This window comes from Homarus americanus, unplaced genomic scaffold, assembly GCF_018991925.1.
Source record: "Homarus americanus isolate GMGI-L3 unplaced genomic scaffold, GMGI_Hamer_2.0 scaffold52711, whole genome shotgun sequence".
Classification (NCBI taxonomy): domain Eukaryota; kingdom Metazoa; phylum Arthropoda; class Malacostraca; order Decapoda; family Nephropidae; genus Homarus; species Homarus americanus.
In genome coordinates, this window is record NW_024737034.1 from 822172 (window position 1) to 842767 (window position 20596).

Genomic DNA, 20596 nt, shown 5'->3' on the forward strand with positions numbered 1-20596 from the left:
TCTCCGGGATCTATAGGGTGAGAACTTGTGTAATAAAGTAAAGATGTTAAGTTTATCGGGATGTTTTCCTTTCTCTGGTTGCACGAAACCAAGTAGCTGCAGTCCACCGCACTACCCAACACGAGAATGCAATTTATGCTTGCTATCCCTACTTATCTTTTTCTTCTTCCTTTTTTCTTTATCTTTCTTTTTATCTTCTTGTTTTTGTTCTTTGTTCTTTTGTCTTATTTCTTCTTCTTCTTCTCTGTGTTTATCATTATAACTCCTACAAAAACTTTTCAAAATTCTTAAATATGATTTTTATCTCTAGTGTATGGTAATGTCAGTGGTCCTTTTGGCACAAAGTTCATTAACACTAACATAGTGAATAATTTATATCTGCAAGTTTAATGTAAGAAGGATATGTGTGTAGTGGGGAGGAGAGAGAGAAAGAGAGAGAGAGACACGGGCTGAACCTCATTAAAGAATCAGAGTAATTGGTAAAGTTAATTACTTCGAAGTATTCGGTGTGATGTTCTATTGTTCCATTTAACATTTTCAAAACTGAATATACTTGTCGTGTGTTCCTGATGAACCTGAAAATAAACCAATAAACCATATGATGGCTTTGTTGGCTGTCCTTGGTCGAATCGTTTTACTGTTGACCATTGTTTGTGTACCTTCACTGTGTAGGTACATTGTTTGTGTACCTTCACTGTCTATGCATATTATATTCCTACATTGTCTATATACTGTACATTATGAATTACTCTAAATTTGTATAAAATTTTACTGAATATCTATCTATCTATCTATCTATCTATCTATCTATCAATCTACCCCATATGGCAGAGGTTCAAGCCCAGTTATATCTACCCCTTCAATAAAAATTAGCCATGTTATAGGGACTAGTTAAACCTATAGACTTTATAGTGATGATTCATGAACAACCTGCCGTATGTGTTGCTGTACTGACCGGCATAATCCCATGTGTTTTATTGTTAAAGAATAATAGCGGTTTTGGATTTTCTTTTGTGTTTTTTTATAGTATACAGACCGGTAGTGGCTGCTCAATGCGACGGTGATTTATTAAGGGTTACTACTGGGAACAGCCCAGTTGGAACACTGATTCAGGACTAAAAAAAAAAAATAATAATAATTTTTGCTAAGCTTAAAAAAAACGCTCCATACAATATTGGTACAAAGAGAATATTAATGTGATAGCAAATGAACAAGAAAAAGCCTTATTAGATAAATTACATCAGACATCAAACGTGATATATGGAAGAAAAAATCCCCTGAGGTGGTAGAGGAAAATCGCAGCAACCTCACAGAGACACATGGACACTTAATCAGTTACCAAATAAAAGACGATCAGGTGGAAGGCAGAGAACTCGAGTAAAGAGGAACATAGGACCGGTGAAAAATGGTTACATATCGATGAATCTGTAGAAACATTAGCCACCGGGAAAGATCTATAGTGTATCCAGTGGCTCTCAATAGACGGATCTCGGGGTCATATTAGTAGTGAGTGATGGTAGTGATGGTGGTGCTATATGTAGTGATGATGGATGGTGTTGTATGTAGTGATGATGGATGGTGTTATATGTAGTGATGATGGATGGTGTTATATATAGTGATGATGGATGGTGTTATATGTACTGATGATGGATGGTGTTGTATGGAGTGATGATGGATGGTGTTATATGTAGTGATGATGATGGGTGGTGTTGTATGTAGTGATGATGGATGGTGTTATATGTAGTGATGATGATGGGTGGTGTTATATGTAGTGATGATTAGACAATAAACTAATAACAGTTTAATGCAAAAAATATATACTTTGCTGTACCGTTGTAGTGAAAAACATGGTACACTGGGTGGCCAATCTTCAGGTAACTTCTGACGTTCACTGTCATCTGAAGGTTAGTTTCCCAGGTTGCACCGATGTGGTTAAACTTCAGGTGGGATACGCTGTGGGGGGGGAGGGGGGGGATTTTCAAGTAATTACTGAGGTCCACAGTCGCCTCTTCTTTAGGCGACACTTCCGGTGTTTCATTATGTTAGTATGTTTGTATGTATATATGTAAAATAGTCAGCATCCTCGCCTCACAGGCGAGCGGACCCGAGTTCGACCCTCACGTATGGTGAAACTATGGGCAAGTTTCTTTACGCCATTTGCCTCTGTTTACCCAGTAGTAATTGGTAACCTGGACGTTAATCGATTTATGGATCGTATTCCGGGGGAATGGTTAGCCAGTGCTGTTAACGAGCTGTCCGGTCTTTTCGGACTATTCCTTGACACTGGGTCACTCAAGTCGTTAACTTAGGGTGTGGTTGTTGTGTTGGCGACAGCTTCTACACCTTAAACAAATTCACGCCTAGGTGGCCCTAGGGCCGGCCATCCTCGTTAGACGAAGGGCAACCAATATATATATATATATATATATATATATATATATATATATATATATATATATATATATATATATATATATATATATATATATGTGTGTGTGTGTGTGTGTGTGTGTGTGTGTGTACTTACTTCCTAGGTAAGAAAATTATTATGGATCCTCATAATTAATCACTCGGTAATTTGAGTCACAGAAGCAAGCATGCAATCTGGTTCCCCGAGGAAATCATAACTCACTCCTCTTGGTTGGTGTAGCCCCAAGAGACTGCCGACACAGCCACCGTCATCCATCATCCACACGGCTACACTCCCTCCTACTTAACCTTCAACAAAACTCATCCATCCCTTTCGTCCTGTTTCCAATACCAATTGTATTTTGTTTCAGTGAGACTAAAATATTTACATCTTTCATGAGATTTTATATTTTCCAAGATATTAACCTCCCATTAGTAAAGTAGTATGGACTAATAATTCTGTATATCCAAAACAAAGATGTCTCCAATGTATATACAACTATTTATAAAACAACTATTCCCAATGATATCAGTTGGTGCAAAGAACAACTCTTACAGGTTCATGTATAAACCATCCATACAGGAGCAGAGTCACTTTTACCATCCATTCCTACAAGGTCTCTCTTTAAACCTCCAATACGTAAATATTCAGCGCCTTAGTTCCATTACCTTTAAAACCAATCTCATCCCTCCCTTTCATTCCTCCATCTTTCTTTTCTTATTTTTTCTATCCACTCCGTCTTTCATCTCTACTTACGAGCACATCTCACTCCTTTCCTTCTTCCCTCCCTCACCATTTCTTCCTCCTTACCTTTCAACCCCCTTCACACTCCCCTACCCCCAGTCCCTTACCTGGCCACTAAACAGCAGGCGTATCACAGCATCTTGAGTCAACATGTGTCAATGCTGGTTAGTCATAATCGTCGACAAAGTAGGCCTTGGTTGGCTGGCCCGCTGCTGTTACTATTACCTCGCTCAGCCACGTTATTATAAGATAGATTTGTTGTGTCTTTCAGCTGTGAAATGCGAGGGGGTGGGGGGTGCTCTAGTTTCTAAGAGTGAAAGAAAATAGAGTGTGTGTGTGTGTGTGTGTAGGGGGGTTGGAGATGGGACAATAGCGGTGCAGTTGCTGAGAAGTAATTTACGGTTGATGAAGAAGACGAATGTTTATGGTGACGGAGGCCATGTTACGGAAAGGAGATGTGACGGAATGAGGAGTCACGGAATTGAGGAGTGACGGGAGGGATATGTAACAGGATGAAGCTGTGAGGGAGTGAAGAGTGACTGGAGGGCGAAGTAACGGAATGGAGCTGTGAATGAGTGAGGAGTGACAGGAGAGAGATTTGACGAAGTGAGGAGTGACGAAGTGAGGAGTGACGAAGTGAGAATTAACAGAAGGAGAGAATGAAGTAATCAGGAGAGATAGACAAATGTTAACTTTATAGCAGAGGAATAACTGTGGCTGAAGCGTAAGGGAGGGACGAGAGGAACTTAAAGGAGGAGGAAGTGAAGGAGGTTGGAGGAAGCGAGTGGCTGGTGGTGGTAGGTAGAGTGAAGCGCCTTCATATATTACACAGTGCAGTGTAGGGGAAGGGTTGAGGGAGGGGCTTAGCAGTAATTTCACAACTGGCTGCACCAACTCTACCTCATAGTCCATGAGGCTGACCCCAGAATTTAAGATGTGAGTACCAAATGGAGGCACAAAAAGGTATTATGTTTTTCAATTCGCCTGATGTCTAGAGAGTATGGAATTATGTGATGGACTTTCCAGATGTTCAGCTAAATAACATTTTGGCGGCCATCTTTCCATAACAGTTATGATCCTAATAACTGTAATTCAGATTAATAAACGCACAGGTCACTGACCCACATCAGGGCCTGGGGGCCGAAAATATAATAATAATAATAATAATAATAATAATAATAATAATAATAATAATAATAATAATAATAATAATAATAATAATAAATATACATAAAAACAAATAAATAAATCAAAAGTAAGAAACGTTATACATTATGTATGTTGTGTTGTCAAAGTAAAAGAAACAATTGAGACCCTGCAATTGTGTGAAAATGAGGCAGAAAGTCAGATCAGCAACCTGGGACTTGGTCACAATTTTCGTGATGCCATACAGCAGCAGGGTCTACCATTAGACAACACATTATGCTTCCAATATCTTCCCAGGCGGTAGTACCTCCCTGTTTGGTAGATGCTTGGCAATCCTCCGTGGTGGAGCTGGTATAGTTATTGGTGTTGCTGAAATAGTCATGATTATAGGTAGGTGGTCGCTGGAGGTTACAGGGCCTTGTTCAAAGAGGTAGTTGTGGAAGCATCTGTTGGTTGTCCTCTTACCATCTAGTTCAGGATGTCTGGCGTTCATGTCCCTCATGATGTACATTGGGTGGTGCAATGATAAACGTCTGTGGAAGTCCCAGTATGGTAGGTAGTGCCTGCGTGGTGGGAGGTTTTTATGATTGGTCCTGTGGTCAGGTTGATTTGAACAGCGAGAGTTTCAGAGGTGAAGTCGTCTATGATTCTGTAGTGAACATCTCTTTTTATGGCGATGGCCACCCCGTCATTCAGCTCCTCTGATTGATTGGATTTATGGATCCTGTAATCAAATATTTTCAATTCCTCAGATGCCTTTTGGCCGTGTGAGTGTATGAGTATAATATCTGCGTCAACTTGGTTGTACTGGTTGGACAAACTGAATTTATTAGTTCTCCAGTGGAGGGATGGAGGGGTCGGGGGTGGGGTAGGGGATGGAGGGGGGGTCGGGGGTGGGGTAGGGGATGGAGGGGTTCGGGGATGGATAGGGCGGGTGGTGGGGTGTGGGAATGAGGAGTCGGGGTGGGGGGTTGGGGATGGGGGTGGTATTGATATTGATATTGAAACAGTTTATTTAGCCAGAAGAAATCAGATACAGAGTCGATAAAAATCATAAAATTAACATGGCTGAGCCAGTTGAGAGCCTGGGCTCTTTTGAAGGTACTTGTTATATACTGTACATTTATCTCAAGGAAGTATTATGTGGGTAGGTGGTGGGTTGGAAGAGGTGGGTTTCTTGGATGACTTACATTAAATAAAAGTTTCATCGCTGCTCAGAAATTTGGCGTCGTTTGATCTTGCTCGCCGTAAATAACACGTAAAACTCCCATAAAAAAAACTATACTGTCGAAAGTAAAATATTTGACATTTATGACAGTATACGTCACAGCAAGCAGCATAACACGGCAAAAACTCACATTAAATTGAAACCAGATGATTTGTACCCTAACTCACGGGGACTGTATACTGTATATGGAAGATTTATCTACACAGACGCCTTACGATTTTGGCCACAATAATCAAGAAAAATATCAGTTATATTGTGATGCCGAACGTGGTTCGTTTATTGAGAGAGAAAAAATATTTTGGGGGTCACGTGTAGGTTAATTTAGGATGGTTAATCTTAAGCTGAAAAAAGCCATGGTGCCTACTCTACACGTTATTGTGCTGAAACAACAGTAAAAGTCATGCATTAGTGTCTGCCCTATACCGTCACGATCATGTAACGTATGTCTGATGAGTCAACTCTTTTACTACAACGAGAACGGACAATTACGAAGCAGACTCAAAAATACTCCCAATGAAATAAAATAATTATATGTCTCATGCTATCCTCGCTCAGCTGCCTTTGATCCGTGTTTCACAGAGTAAAGTAAAAGACAGACGAAATATCAATACACATTTTTCACCTTTACAGACAAAGTCAAAAGAAGTCTTCATTACTATTTAAAAATCACAAGTAAGGCTAACAGTGCAGGGGAGAGGAATAACAAAGTCTGGTGAAGATGATTCATTTTTTACTAAGAAACTGAACCATAAAAATGAACACCTGTCTTTTCTCCACACCGTTAGACAACTGCCTCTGTCAGCTGGGAGAGAAAAAATAGACATAACAGCGTGTCATTGTGTGAGCATGATGGAGGAGCATCCACACAGACAGAGAGGTGAAAGGAGGGCCAGAGTACAGTTTGTGCCATATACACGCCTGTCCCTGTCTCAGTGGCGTGTAAATCGATACACATGCTGTACATAAAGAGGGAGCGCTGCTGAGACATATCACCCGAACACCGTAATATTACCCAATACTAAGGCATACTTGTAGACCTAATGTACCCTACCATACAGTAATATATGTCTGTGTATGCTATATGACGGAAGTAGTACTGGCTATAACCAACATCAGACTGTCCGAACACCACTACCTGCAGCGGGTCTATGGTATACTCACCTGTACAATATGATGTTGGTGGGCGTATTTTCAGGCACATTTAACAAGTTTTGTTGATCACTTAAAAATTAATAGTTTATTCCCCTAGTACAACTTTTACTACTATAACTTCCCGTTACTACAATTGTTTTAACTACAACTTATCACGTTGCTAAAACTATTATTACTACGACTCATCCCGTTACTATATTATTTCTACGACTTTTCCCATTACTACAACCATTACAACTACAACTAATATAACCACAATTTATCTAGTTACTACAACTATCACAACAACGTCCACCCATCACAGTTGTCACGTTTCTCACTAACTCAAAGAAGTCAACTTAAAAAAGTATATTTTTGTCTCAACGCGATGATCGCATACTTATTTGCTTGTTTTGATAACAAATACAAAAAATCGCGCTGCAATATGGTATCCCGTCCGAGGTTTTACTAAGACAACATTCATAACATGTCTTATAATGCAAAATGAAGTAAACTTTTGGTGGTAAGAATAATTATGGCTATTTGGACGTTGCCGAGGGCAGTTTTTTTACATAATCTTACCATTTCAAGTTAAGATTAAAAAGAAAGAGGTGAAATTATTTGATGAAAGACCAGTTTTACATAGCAATACATTCAGAATATCTTAAATGTTAATGCTACTATACTGAGCTATATATACCGTACATTTACTACCACCATTAATAGAGCGGCTACCCCTATTTACAACAGTTGAGTAAAATTAAAACATATATATATATATATATTAATGAATTTTTTTCTGAGAAAAATCGTCGCGACAAATTAATGATGCACATTCTTGGAACACACACACACACACACACACACACACACACACACACACACACACACACACACACACACACAGATCAGCATGGAAGTAAATTTTTCTTGGTCAGTTAGTGGGTGACAATGACATGTAGAGTTGGTGGTACACTTAAATATAGTGAAATTTAGTTTAAATGAGTTCAGTTCAAGTTTAAGATAAACTTAAATAGAAACGTGCAGTAGGGAAATCTATTTTCCTTTGACTTATTCCGTCAGAATTAACATCTGATAATTTTCCTCCACTAGCCTACCATGGTTATTAAAAAGTGTAAATAAATCTTGATGTCTGGCGTCAGCAGCAACACACACAACAAAAGCAACAACAGGTTTATGTGTGTGTGTGTGTGTGTGTGTGTGTGTGTGTGTGTGTGTGTGTGTGTGTTGTTTGATTTTCAGGCTTCTGTGAGTCCCTTCTCGTACCTTCACTGTAAATAAGAGAGGCAAACAGCAGCCTAGGAGAGAGAGAGACTCACACACGAACGTCTTTTGAAATTTTTTCACAGTGAAAACTTGCGCTCGATGAATGATGTTAAAAATTAAACTTGACATGAAAATGAGCCAAATTTAAAAAAAATGCAATGCGGTTATCTCAAGAGTTCACTGCCTTGACAGGGAAAATGTTTGATGGTGATAAATTGGCCGGGTAGGAGAGCGGCGGCAAGTTGGCTGGCAAGAGAAAAAAGTAATGTTGTGGACGCTTGATTAAAGAAATAAACTATGAAATGTTTGGTTAATGCGGCTTTGATACTGTAAACTACAATGATGATAAAAGGAAGAATTAGGACAACTTTTAGATTTTTGAGTGGTAGAAAATTAGGATGAAAATAAATATTTGATGTATGGAAATTATTATTATTATTATAATTATTATTATTATATCCAATTAACACAAGGATGTCTGGCTCTTTACTACGATAGTTGTAACAAGTTATCGTGGGCACGTTCGTGCCCTTGTGAGAGAATGAACGCTCGTGACAGCGTACAGCGAATGAGGGTGTGCCAAGTCCGTAGACTTGCATGTTTAATTAAGGTGCTCCAAGTCCGTAGAACTTGCATCGCTTTCCATCGTAAATAACATTGTTAACTAATGCCTTCCTAAAGAAACCATCGACATGGGACCAGGTTTGTTCCACTCTACGAATTTTTGGCGATTTTTCCATCAAGTTTGATGAAAAACGATTGTGCCATTTCGGCTGCCCAGAACAGACACACACACACACACACACACACACACACACACGCACACACACACACACACACCTAGTCCAATAGTATATTAGATACCGGCTCTTTAATACGATAGTTGTAATACCTAAATCATTTACCATTGTACTAGAATTATATACGTAAATGAATTGATAAATTTAGATACCTATAGTGGTAAGAGTATTATAGGGAAATATTCATTAGTCCTCTCTCTCTCTCTCTCTCTCTCTCTTCTCTGGGTTATCATATATTTTTCTTTTTTGCTAGTGTGAAAGCCCCTGATAAATTACAAGAGTAAGCGCATATAATTAGATAAACAAAAATGAGAACAAAGAATACCAGCGAATCAAGTCGTCAGGAAGGATTGATTGTGTCAGTACACCGGTCAATCAGTTGATCAGTCAGTCATTCGGTCAATCACCCCACATAAGTCTGTCATATTTTTCTATTGATAAGAAGCTGTCGAATTACGTTTGATCTCTCTCTCTCTCTCTCATATACACACTACGAGACTCACATCAACCTTCTGGCTATAACAAGCACTTTACCCAGCCTAAGGTGTATATATATATATATATATATATATATATATATATATATATATATATATATATATATATATATATATATATATATATATATATATATATATATATATATATATATATATATATCCTTTTTCTCGTCGTCCGTCTAGACATCCCAAATGGATCTGCGGTGTTGTTCTTTTTGCTCGTCTCTTGGTTCCTCACTGCCTGATTTTGCCTCAGAATCTTGCGCGGTTTTACTACACCCTTGCTCCTGCTCCTCTTCCTTCTCCTTCTCTTACTATTTCTACTTCTTGTCTACCGAATCCTCTTTCTTCTTGTCTACCTATTCCTCCTCCTTCTTCTCCATCTCCTCCTTTTACTTCTTCTTCTACTCCTCTTCCACATACTCCTCCTTATTTTGTTTCTCCTCTTCCTACTCCTACTGCGACTACTACCCATTCTCCTCCTCCCCCTCTTCCTTCTTCTCCTACTCCGTCTTCTCCTTCTTTTCCTCCTTATATTCTTACAACACTTATTCCTTCTCTTCCCATTCCTCCTCCTCTTCCAATTCCATCATCATCTATTCTCCTCCTTCTCCCACTCCTCCTCCTCCTACTACTCCTATTACTACTACTGCTCCTTCTTCTTCCTCTTCTCCTTATCAGTTCCTTGGTTGTTTAACTCGGATATACAGTATTTACCTCACCTCCCCTACCCCACCTCCATGTCCTCCTTAACCCCTGCCCCGTCTTTCACAGGTTATTTCGTCTCCCTAATTCATCGTTTTTCTTCCCCCTGGTTTTTCTTCCCCATTCCCCCTGACTCTTCCTTGTTTTTCTTCCCCTCCCCCTGACACTTCCTGGTTTTTATTCCCCTCCCCCTGACACTTCTTCCCCACGACAAGAAATGAAGGGAGAGGGATCGTCGTCTGTGTCCTCCGCCGCCACCATCACCAGGACAGGATACAAGTACACCTACAATTGGAATTTCCAGCCAGCCTACCATATTTCATCTCGCCAACTCCTCAGAGTAAGAGAGAGAAAGAGATGGGTAGGTTCGTTCGTGTGCGTGTTTGTGTGTGGTGTGGCAGCATTATGATAGTGTTAACGTGCAGGCACTGCTTGCTGCCTCTCACTTTCAGCTACCGCCGCTGACTAGCCCTCGTGGTGAACAGGGAAGCAAGTTGCAAAAGTCTTCGTCTGCCAGTACGCAGCCTATTCACCATCAAGACTCCTGCTGTGCCTCCTCGTGGCAACAGAGGGTAACTGGGTGTCCGTGGGCCCAGGCTAGACCAGGAGGGGATCTTGGAGCAGCAGTGGGCCACAGAAGGGTGGCGCATAGGCCCACTGGCTTGTGGACACTTCCTGGCGCATACCAACCACTGCCCAGCTGCCTACGGGAGTAAACCACTTCTTCTGACCCAGTTAGTCACTTGCTGCTACCTGTGAGTATTCCATATTATTTTTTTTTGTTTTTCCTTTATGGTTCCTATGAGGTTATTTGTGTTTTAAGGGTGCCTTGGGAAATCTGTTTGTTAATTACTATGTATCTACAACTGTGTATAAATTGTGCAAATATAATAGCGTGTTGACACTGGTAAAATAATTAGACAATATGCTAAAGGTACTATTGTTGCAGCTTTTTTTTTCTATTCATGGTCACGTTGGTGTGAACTGCTGCACTCCTATCCTTGTATGTCAGCACGCCAGATAGGACACTGTCAGCCCTAGCCTCTGTGCTGTTCCTCCCGGGTCCATTATCAAGTACCTGTGCCGGTTAAGAGGATATTTTCTCCCCCGTAAAGCTGTTTAGGAGAAGACACCTATTTACCACCTGTGCCGTGTGTATATACAAGATCCCACGCTTGACATCCAGTGTCTACACTCCCGACAATTTTGTTCTGACCGGCAGTCCGGCACTTCCATACCCACAAAGGTTTTATTGCTCTGTACTGTCTTCATGCCGATTATCAGTGAAAATACTTGTAAATAGATATCTCTTGTTACAAATACCCATAATCTTGTTCAATATCCTTGGTGAAAACGAAAGTGTTCCACCTGACAGTAATCATAAAAAGAACCAGAGGGAGTTAACATCTAAACCCTCGACAGAGTCTTAAGACAAACCTGAAAAAATGCCAAATCGACCCCCTCACCTGGGAGACGAATACTCCACACCGTAACGTTTGGAGGAGCACCACGCGAGAAGGTGTCAATACTTTTGAGTTGGACCCACTGCATACCGAGGCAGACAAGCGCCAACGCTGGAAAGACGCTGCTGCCACCCCTCCCGCACTAGAGGTAGCCCTCCACACGTGCAACATCTGTGGACTACCTTGCCGGTCCCGTATCGACCTCTCTGGTAACCTCAAAGCTCACCAACGAAGGTGACATCCCAAATAACTCATATCATTGTCTCATAGCTGGATGATCGGCATACTCGATTCCTAGTGACAACAAAGTAGTAGTAACAGTAGTAGAAATAGTAGTAGTAGTGTGTGTGTGTGTGTAGGGTGGGGCAATACTTGGTCAGCGCGAGCATGTGTGCGCCCGGCCCACGTTTGTGCTGAAGACCTAACATAACCTAACCTAAAAGTTTCATTGACTAGAACAGAAGAGAAACGCTTAATCTCTACCAATGCATCAGGAATCAGTGACACACAGAAACACTTGGACACCAGTTTCGTGCTGCTTAAACTGAACCAGTCAACAACTGTGTGAGGTGGCCGGTCGGAGGATTACAAGTTGAGTGGCAGTAGACTGTTGGTTGGCCTCGACACTCTGACAACAAGGTGAGAGCATCGTAGGTTATGGAATATCCGGGGTTAATATTACAGCGCTGCCCTCCTCTTAACTCCTGAACAAGTCTTCATTAACCCGGCATTGGCTGGATCTAACTCCTGGCTGTGAGAGGCGCCGATGTCCTCATCATGTTTCTGGCTATGGATGGTGACATTGGGAGGGATAGTGATAGTGATGGTAGAAGGCGGTGTTGGTGGTAATGGTGGGAGGAGGTGTTGGTGGTAATGGTGGGAGGAGGTGTTGGTGGTGATGGTGGAAGGGGGTCTTGGTGGTGATGGTGGAAGGTGTTGGTGGTGATGGTGAGAAGGGGTGTTGGTGGTGATGGTGAGAAGGGGTGTTGGTGGTGATGGTGGGAGGAGGTGTTGGTGGTGATGGTGGGAGGAGGTGTTGGTGATGATGGAAGGGGAGTTGGTGGTGATGGTGGGAGGAGGTGTCGGTGGTGATGGTGGAAGGGTGGTGGTAATGGTGGAAAGGGGTGTTGGTGGTAATGGTGGGAGGTGTTGGTGGTGATGGTGTAAGACGGTGGTGATGGAAGATATGTTAATGGCACTGGTTGGGGTAGTGGTGATAGAGGAACTATCATTTGTCATTAATCTTGTGATTCTTTAATGTTATGGAAAACTAAACTTCACTTTTCTTGGCATCCCATCTTCGCACTTCGTCAGTACATGCTTCACACAGCCACATAATGAATCCGCCTGCAGTCACTCTAGTTGAGCCTTCAGTCACTTTCCACAATTCCGAGACAAACAGGTTAAATACATATTCCCTTTTTCTCGACTGGAAGATTCCGACTGAATATTTTTTTTTTTTTTAAGAATAAACTGATGTCGGCGGGTAGATAGAGAGAACCTAATATTGACCAAACACAGAGTCCTTAGTATACATACGAACGCGGATCAATAAGTTGCCACTCGAGTGCAGTAACTACTACATCAACCCTTTAAAGATAATGAAGATGATGGCGATAAGGGGTATTGAAACTTATGGTGTCAATCGTGGTAGATTACTGAGAAATGGTGGCATTATTCGCTGAGCCAGTGGCACTAGTGGTAGACCAGCACTGATAACAGTGACCCTATGAAGAGGTACCTTAAGTGAACCTCGTGTTGACATCACTATTAGTAGTAGTTGTAATGATCGTAAAGTTAATGGCACTGGTGTTAATGATGGTGATAGAGGTAGACTTATGGTGCTCCGGCAGGTCAGTTATGGCACCGACGACAACGGTAAACAGTGTGGTGGGGGAGAAAGATTGACCATAGTAATGATTTATGTCTAAGGTGACCCTTCCCTCGTGTGTGTGTGTGTGTGTGTGTGTGTGTGTGTGTGTGTGTGTGTGTGTGTGTGTGTGTGTGTGTGTGTGTCGGCATGCACTTCAATAAATAAACCTCATCTTCTACAATAAGTAAAATTATCGCTTGTGTGGTTTAATCTTCTATTTCTTTATAGCATTCACTGACAGCAAATTGCATGGAATATTGCTACTAAAGAATAAAATAAACTGTAAACAGCATAAAGTATGATAGGAGAATCAACGGGGACACACACACACACACACACACACACACACACACACACACACACACACACACACACACACACACACACACACACACACGGGCTACATAACGCAGATCCACTATGAAAGTGTACACCTACCGTGACATTCTCGACTGCCACCAGAAAATACTATACCCAAAAGTCCATACACCCTACAGACAGGTGTAGCCACGATCAATATAACAAATTTACGACCTTCGCACCCGGGAGAGAATAGCTCGCGGTATATATCCGATGAAATATACAAATCTCTCCACTCGACCTGCGGGTGAATTATTAAGCCCTCGGTGCTCCTCGCTGTCGTCATCAAAGTGAACGGGAGGGAAACAAAGTGTAGGGATCAGGAGAGTTGCTGTTGTTGGTCATCACGGGAAGACCAACTTATATTGTCTGGCTCCCTGTTTTACCCTGAGTAATAAAAATGATGATTGACATGGTGAAATTTTGTCTCCGTGGTAAACATTAAGCTGTACTGTATACATTCTTAATGTGCTACACAATTTACTTCAGATTACTTAAAGCTTTGCCTCCTTCATTATACGACATTTCTTTAGTGATGCAACGCTCCATCACCAAAATCACATTCGTCACCTGCTCATTATTCTGCCTCCTCCTCCTCCTCCTCCTCCTCCTCCTCCAGTTCCTCCTCCTCCTTCACCACAGGCGAAGGCGGTGAATTTCCCGACCACCGGCGATAACACCACACTTTACAGCCCACCAAACTCAATTTCTCCTCATTATTCTCTGGAGCGCCGTACCATCTGTCAAAGTAGTCTGGAGTAGCGACGTCAATGCATTACCGTGAGTGGTAGCGATTTGTTCAAAGGGCAAGACAGCCACATTGAGCGTCTCGACACTGAAGGGGCTGCCCAAACTCCTCCTTCAACTACCACTACAGCAAACTAGGCCAATGGCTTCACTAAATGATTATGAGGTCTGAAACTGTAGAAAATAAACAAAGACATAGAAAAATATATGCATAAAATAACCACAACACAATTTACGAAAATTTTCATTTGTGAAGGAAAAAATAGACAAGAGCAGGTCAGATAACGATGGGAAATATAATGTGTACTGAATGAAAGCTGTGAAGTTATCATATATGAAAGATGTATATTACATCTCTATATAATTCCTTCTCGTGTCCTTCGGGTAAATTTATTAATTACAGGAACACTCCATTGTAGTCCTGAAGCCACCATTCATACAAACACAGTGACTCAGTGGACTAAAGCTGTTTGCTCTTTAGAAAATAAAATCAATGTCCTCATTCTGACACACCAGATCCAACACGTTCAAGTATGACAACACAGTGGACATTAGTTGAAAGTTTATAATTTTGGATAAGCAGAATTGAGATAAAAGTCCAGTTGGATGGGTAAACGGAGCCTTGTCTAGTATAAATTATGCTGGGATAGTGACTGAAATTTCAGGGAGGTCCTGTACTTGTTTAGGTCATGCTAACGGAGACACGTCTTATTGTTGCTGCTGTTGTTGTTTAGCGTCGTCAGTACTTCTGTTACTGTTGTTGTTGAAGTCTCTGTTGTTATGACCACAGACACTCCCGTTGCTGGTGGTACTGTTGTTAGCGATATGGATACTACTACTGCCGCAGTTGTCGCCGCCGCCGCTGCCACAACTACTGCTGGTGGTGCCACCTATACAACAAATGGGAAGAGGAACTGCCCTCATTTGCATAATTCACAGCTGATGACGAGTAAGCCTGAATATAAATGTTATATTATTATTTGACGGGACATTTGAGCCAACTGTGGACGAGATGCGGCGGGTTAGTGGCCACCAAGATAAACTAATGCACAAAACTTCCTAATAATTTTTACCAGTGAACACCGCAAATTTGCCGCCTCAGTTGTCAGAGCTGCAAGATTTCTCACAGTACCTGAAATTCTTACGCATAGAAAAGGTGGAAATCAGGCCTTCCATAAGCAAAACCCAAATTTACCCTAAATCCCTACATTTTACCCAAGAAGTATATATATATATATATATATAGACTCAAACCACAGAATATAAACATGAAATATATAATGGGAGTTTGATTTGCTACAGTAACGAAGGTCTAGTAAAGAAAAAATATGATGATGTATGTATATATTTAGTTAGTTTCAAACTTTAACAGCAGCATTTCTAGACAAATAAAGATTTTCAAGTAAATAATACTATCCCCCCCCCCCAAAAAAAAGCAGTATGCTTTACTGAAACTATAATCAAAATTAATTTTTTTTTTAAGACAACAGGGATTCCATAATACGATTATGAAAGCTTTCAAGTGCTTAAAATACATAAACAGATTTTGTTAATTATAGAACAGATAAAAATCTGTACTACATGCAAAATGAAGTCAGTAATTGTGGAGAAACACGGAACAAGTCAGAAAGGCCTACAGGTTAAAAGTTGGTTCAAGCCTCTAGTGCATCGGTAACTAAAAGGACACTTTTCTTTTGGGAACAAAAGCCAAAAAATATTTTCCCACAAAATGCCAACTGTTGACATTTCAGCAGTATTTAAAACGTGGAAATGCTTCTATAGAGGTATTGACTAGTTAGTAATTGTTAACGTCTTCAGAACAGGTGGCATCGCTTTTAACAGTACTGAAGGCGTTAAGTAGCTTTTCATCAATATTCATATAGTGAGTTGATGTACCGGTTTTTTTCAAGTGGTACACAGCTTGCATCAGCTCAAGCAATGTTTCATTTTTCAGAGAAGACCTTTGAGAAGTTTTGGTGAGATTAAGTTGGCTAAAAAACCGCTCGACCGATGCATTTGAAAGGGCAATGAAAGGAGAGTGGATATTGCAACAGTTAGATTTGGGTAGCTTGGAAGACATGCTTCAGTATTTTGTGAAGTGTAACTGACCGGAGAGTTCCTCGTCAAGATAATGTTTTCGCCATTCCTCATCAAGTAGCGTCTTATCTACAGTACAAATTCCCTTAATTGTGGCAGTTCATTAAGTAGGAATGCTAAGATGGGGGACTCAAAACTGAAACAGCACAAGGATTTACACAAGCCATCACCTGGTGAATATTGTCATCAAGCGAAAATCTAGTTGAATTTGTGAAACAGCTTCTACTACGAATGAATGACATGCCTTGTAGAATCGCATTAGTTCCTCAGGTGTCACAGCTCCCAATTTTTTCAACTCTCCTAATGTGTCTGTTGCAGCGACTCCAAGAATAAGATAGTATTCTTGTACCTAAAACAGATACCCTGTATTGTAAAATATTTGGAAATTAAATAAAACGAGACCTTGATTACCCTAGAATGTGCATTACCCTAAACACTACCCTAAAGGGGGTCTCATTGTCCTAGTTTAAGGTATTTTACCCTAAAATGGAAGCACTGGTGGAAATACCTCCATTAAGAATAGTCAAGTTTTCAAGAAAAGTCAACCTTTGGTCATATTCTAAACATGATACAGCACAATTTCGTTTTAATAGGGAAGAAAACAGCCTCATAACATCAACGTAATTCATTTATTGTGTAGTTCCAAAATAAAAGAGTATCACTCTGTCGTCATAAATAACCCATCAGCCTGGATATCAAGTGACGGCCGTGAGCCAACCTGAGAGAGTTGCATCAAGGCGCTCAGAAACACGTCCTTAGTGAGTCTCGCTGATGGTATACTTGTGTGTGTGTGTGTGTGTGTGTGTGTGTGTGTGTGTGTGTGTGTGTGTGTGTGTGTGTTTCTACAACACCACACACATTCGACTTGGCAGTTCACGACAGCGTTGTCATGTCAGTGATTCAGGAGATCAAGTGTTTGTCCCAGCCGAGGGTCGACCCAACGCAACCAGAGGACCCAGGGCCTAACTTGTCATGTATAGGATCATGGAGACAGATGGATCTCGTATCTATAAATATTGGTGTCAATAGTCGAACAGACCCTGTGTTTAATAACTCATGTTTCTCCCGAATCCAATAACCAAACACGAGTTTATTTAGAAGGAGTGACTCTACAGACGTGAGGGAAGAATATAATATATATATATATATATATATATATATATATATATATATATATATATATATATATATATATATATATATATATATATATATATATATATATATATATATATATATATATATATATAAACGTAGATAAGATAAATCTTGATAAAATCACACAGGAAAAGGGAAACACTGGAGCACCTTAGCTTTCGTCTTTATTCAAGATATCTTCAGAGGCAACTGGAAAAATAATGTGATGAGAACAGTGGTTCGCGCCTCTATATTCACCACGGTGTATCTCACACACCAACACCACGAGAACAATCAAGCGGCCCCAACCCTAACAACCTTCAACATAAGCATTAATATTAGGTCCGACTAGGACTCGAGGCCTTTTGGACTAGGTTAATTGGGGCCTTATCAAGGCAATGGCTGATTCGACAAGACATCCACCACATAGCACTTGAGTGTGAGCATCACTTCCTGTCAGCATCAACACGAACCCTTATCCTCCCCTGCCTTCTAACCTTCCAAGAGTATCACCATCATTATTATTAAGATCATAAGTTCACCATCATAATCAAAATCCTTAGTTCACCATTATCATCACAATCATTTTCATTTTCAAAATCCTTAGCTCATCACCATCAAAATTCGGTGTCATATGTCACCTCATTAACAAATATAATTACCCTGAAAGTCAAAATCCTCTATTGTAAATCCAACTTAAAATTAATTGTAATTATACTCAAGTGATAATCCAGACCATCAGTCACTATCGCTATCACCATCATCATCATCATCACCATCATTGCCATCACTATCATCATTAGAATCATCATCATCATCATCAGCAGCATCACTATCACTATCAAAATCGTCATAATTGTTCTAGCATCACTACTACTGGTACCATCACTATCAAAATCCTAACCAATATTTTTACCTTCACCATCACCATCGTCACATCACTATCAAACCCTTTTATATTGTATCCCCACCACCAGTATAGCTTCACTTCTGCCGCCGTCTGGTTTCACCCCTCCCCCCTGCCGCCCCGTCCACCACCGATCCAGGCTCTCTCTCCTTTCTTTAAGTAGTATTCAAGATAAAAAAAAAAATATATCTAGATGAAAATGAAGAAAAATGAAACGCCAAGATCCCAAGAATGATCTGGACACGTCGTAGTCATTTTCTTCCTCATCAGTTAGGCGAGAATTGCAAAAAAAACGCTGCAATCTCTTCAACGTCTGGCAATCACGCGAATAATGGAAGGAGCTGCTAGCCACAGGGGGAGAATAATTACGGAGAACAGCATAAAAACTGTAAGAAAATAGAAGACAATATAAGCCCCCATGAAAAGAGAATTGGGAAAGAAGAGAAGAGGAGTCAGGTGATAAAGGGAACCGTAAGGGAAGAGGAATAACTTTAGGAATTTGTCAATATTTGCGGATTCTAACCTCTGGGGACACATCGTAAAAATCCCACAGGTCGAGGAATTCCCCTTCAAGGAAGCGAAATGGGATGGGGGAATAATTACTGGAAGTGGGATAATGCGATGAAGTCGGCGAGGGAGGAGAAGAGGAGGAGGAAAAGGAAGATTACGATAATGTGAGATGCGTGAATATGAAGCCTTTAAAGGGACTTGACATGGCGAGCGTCGTGACGAACAGCGGACAATTTAACCCGCTAGTGCTCTCTCTCTCTCTCTCTCTCTCTCTCTCTCTCTCTCTCTCTCTCTCTCTCTCTCTCTCTCTCTATTTCCATATATTTAGATCATACATTGTACAGTGCATTCATATCCATAATTATTTGCTTTCAAAGTCAATACTTCTACATTAGTTAACTACCTGGCACAGTATACATCCACTTGAGTCCTGCTAAAAGTGCGAGATGTTTCTGACTGTTCTTCATAAAACTTAATGAATCAATCCCATACTATTATTAACGTTTACGTGCTAAATTTCAGATAAACAATGCCCAAGTCTTACAATTTATTTGACCATTCAATTCAATGTTAAACAGTGCCCTTTCCTTAAACTTTTATTAAATAATGACATATGTAAATAATGTCAATTTTATAAGCGACACAGAAGACAGGAACAAGAAATACAGTAATCAAGACCGTCTTGTTACCTGAAGTGGCAGAAGGTCAGTGTAGAACGAGAGGTAACAGTACCAAGAAGAGAAGGGCGCAGCATATATATTCCATATAGTTAAGGATAACTGAAGCTGGAAATTTCTAATAGGATTATTCCTACTCATTGTGTCAAGTACGTCATCTACACTGTGGCTGAGGCGATCTGTATGGCTTCCCTCCTGGGTAGGGGATGACTGTACGTGCGAGTGTGAATAACAGTCTCTCTTATATCAAAGATCACATCTGGCCTCTCCCACCAGGCCAAGACATCCTCACCCCCTGTCCATCCCTGCTGCAAGAAACTGCAGCGGGCCTTTTGGCTCATATTGGACAGGCCCGTTTACATCCAACCTCTATCGCTCATATATCCATCCAGCCTATAAGAAAATAAGAACATAAGAATGGAGGAAACTGCAGTGGGCCTATTGACCCATACTGGGCAGTCCCATTTACACCCAACCCCTATTGCTCATACAACATCCAACCTATGTTTTAAGTTATCCAGCATGTTCGAGTTAATGATGATATTTGGTAACTTGTTCCATTCATCCACTACTCTGTTTCCAAACCAGTGTTTACCTATTTCGCGCCTAAATCTAAATTTGTCTAATTTAAAACCATTGATACGAGTTCGCTCCTGGTTGGATAGTTTGAGTAATATACAAGGTCAAGTAGAGGACGGCAGTAAATAGTAGTTATGAGGAGTTTTTGTGGTGATGTCTCCCGAAGTGGTAAAATATTCAGGTCTGGTAAAAGTCAAAGTTTACACGACCTGAGGACTGGCTGAGCAAATCTTTACTGTGTGTGTGTGTGTGTGTGTGTTTTGCCAGCACACTTACATCCTCAACACACACACAC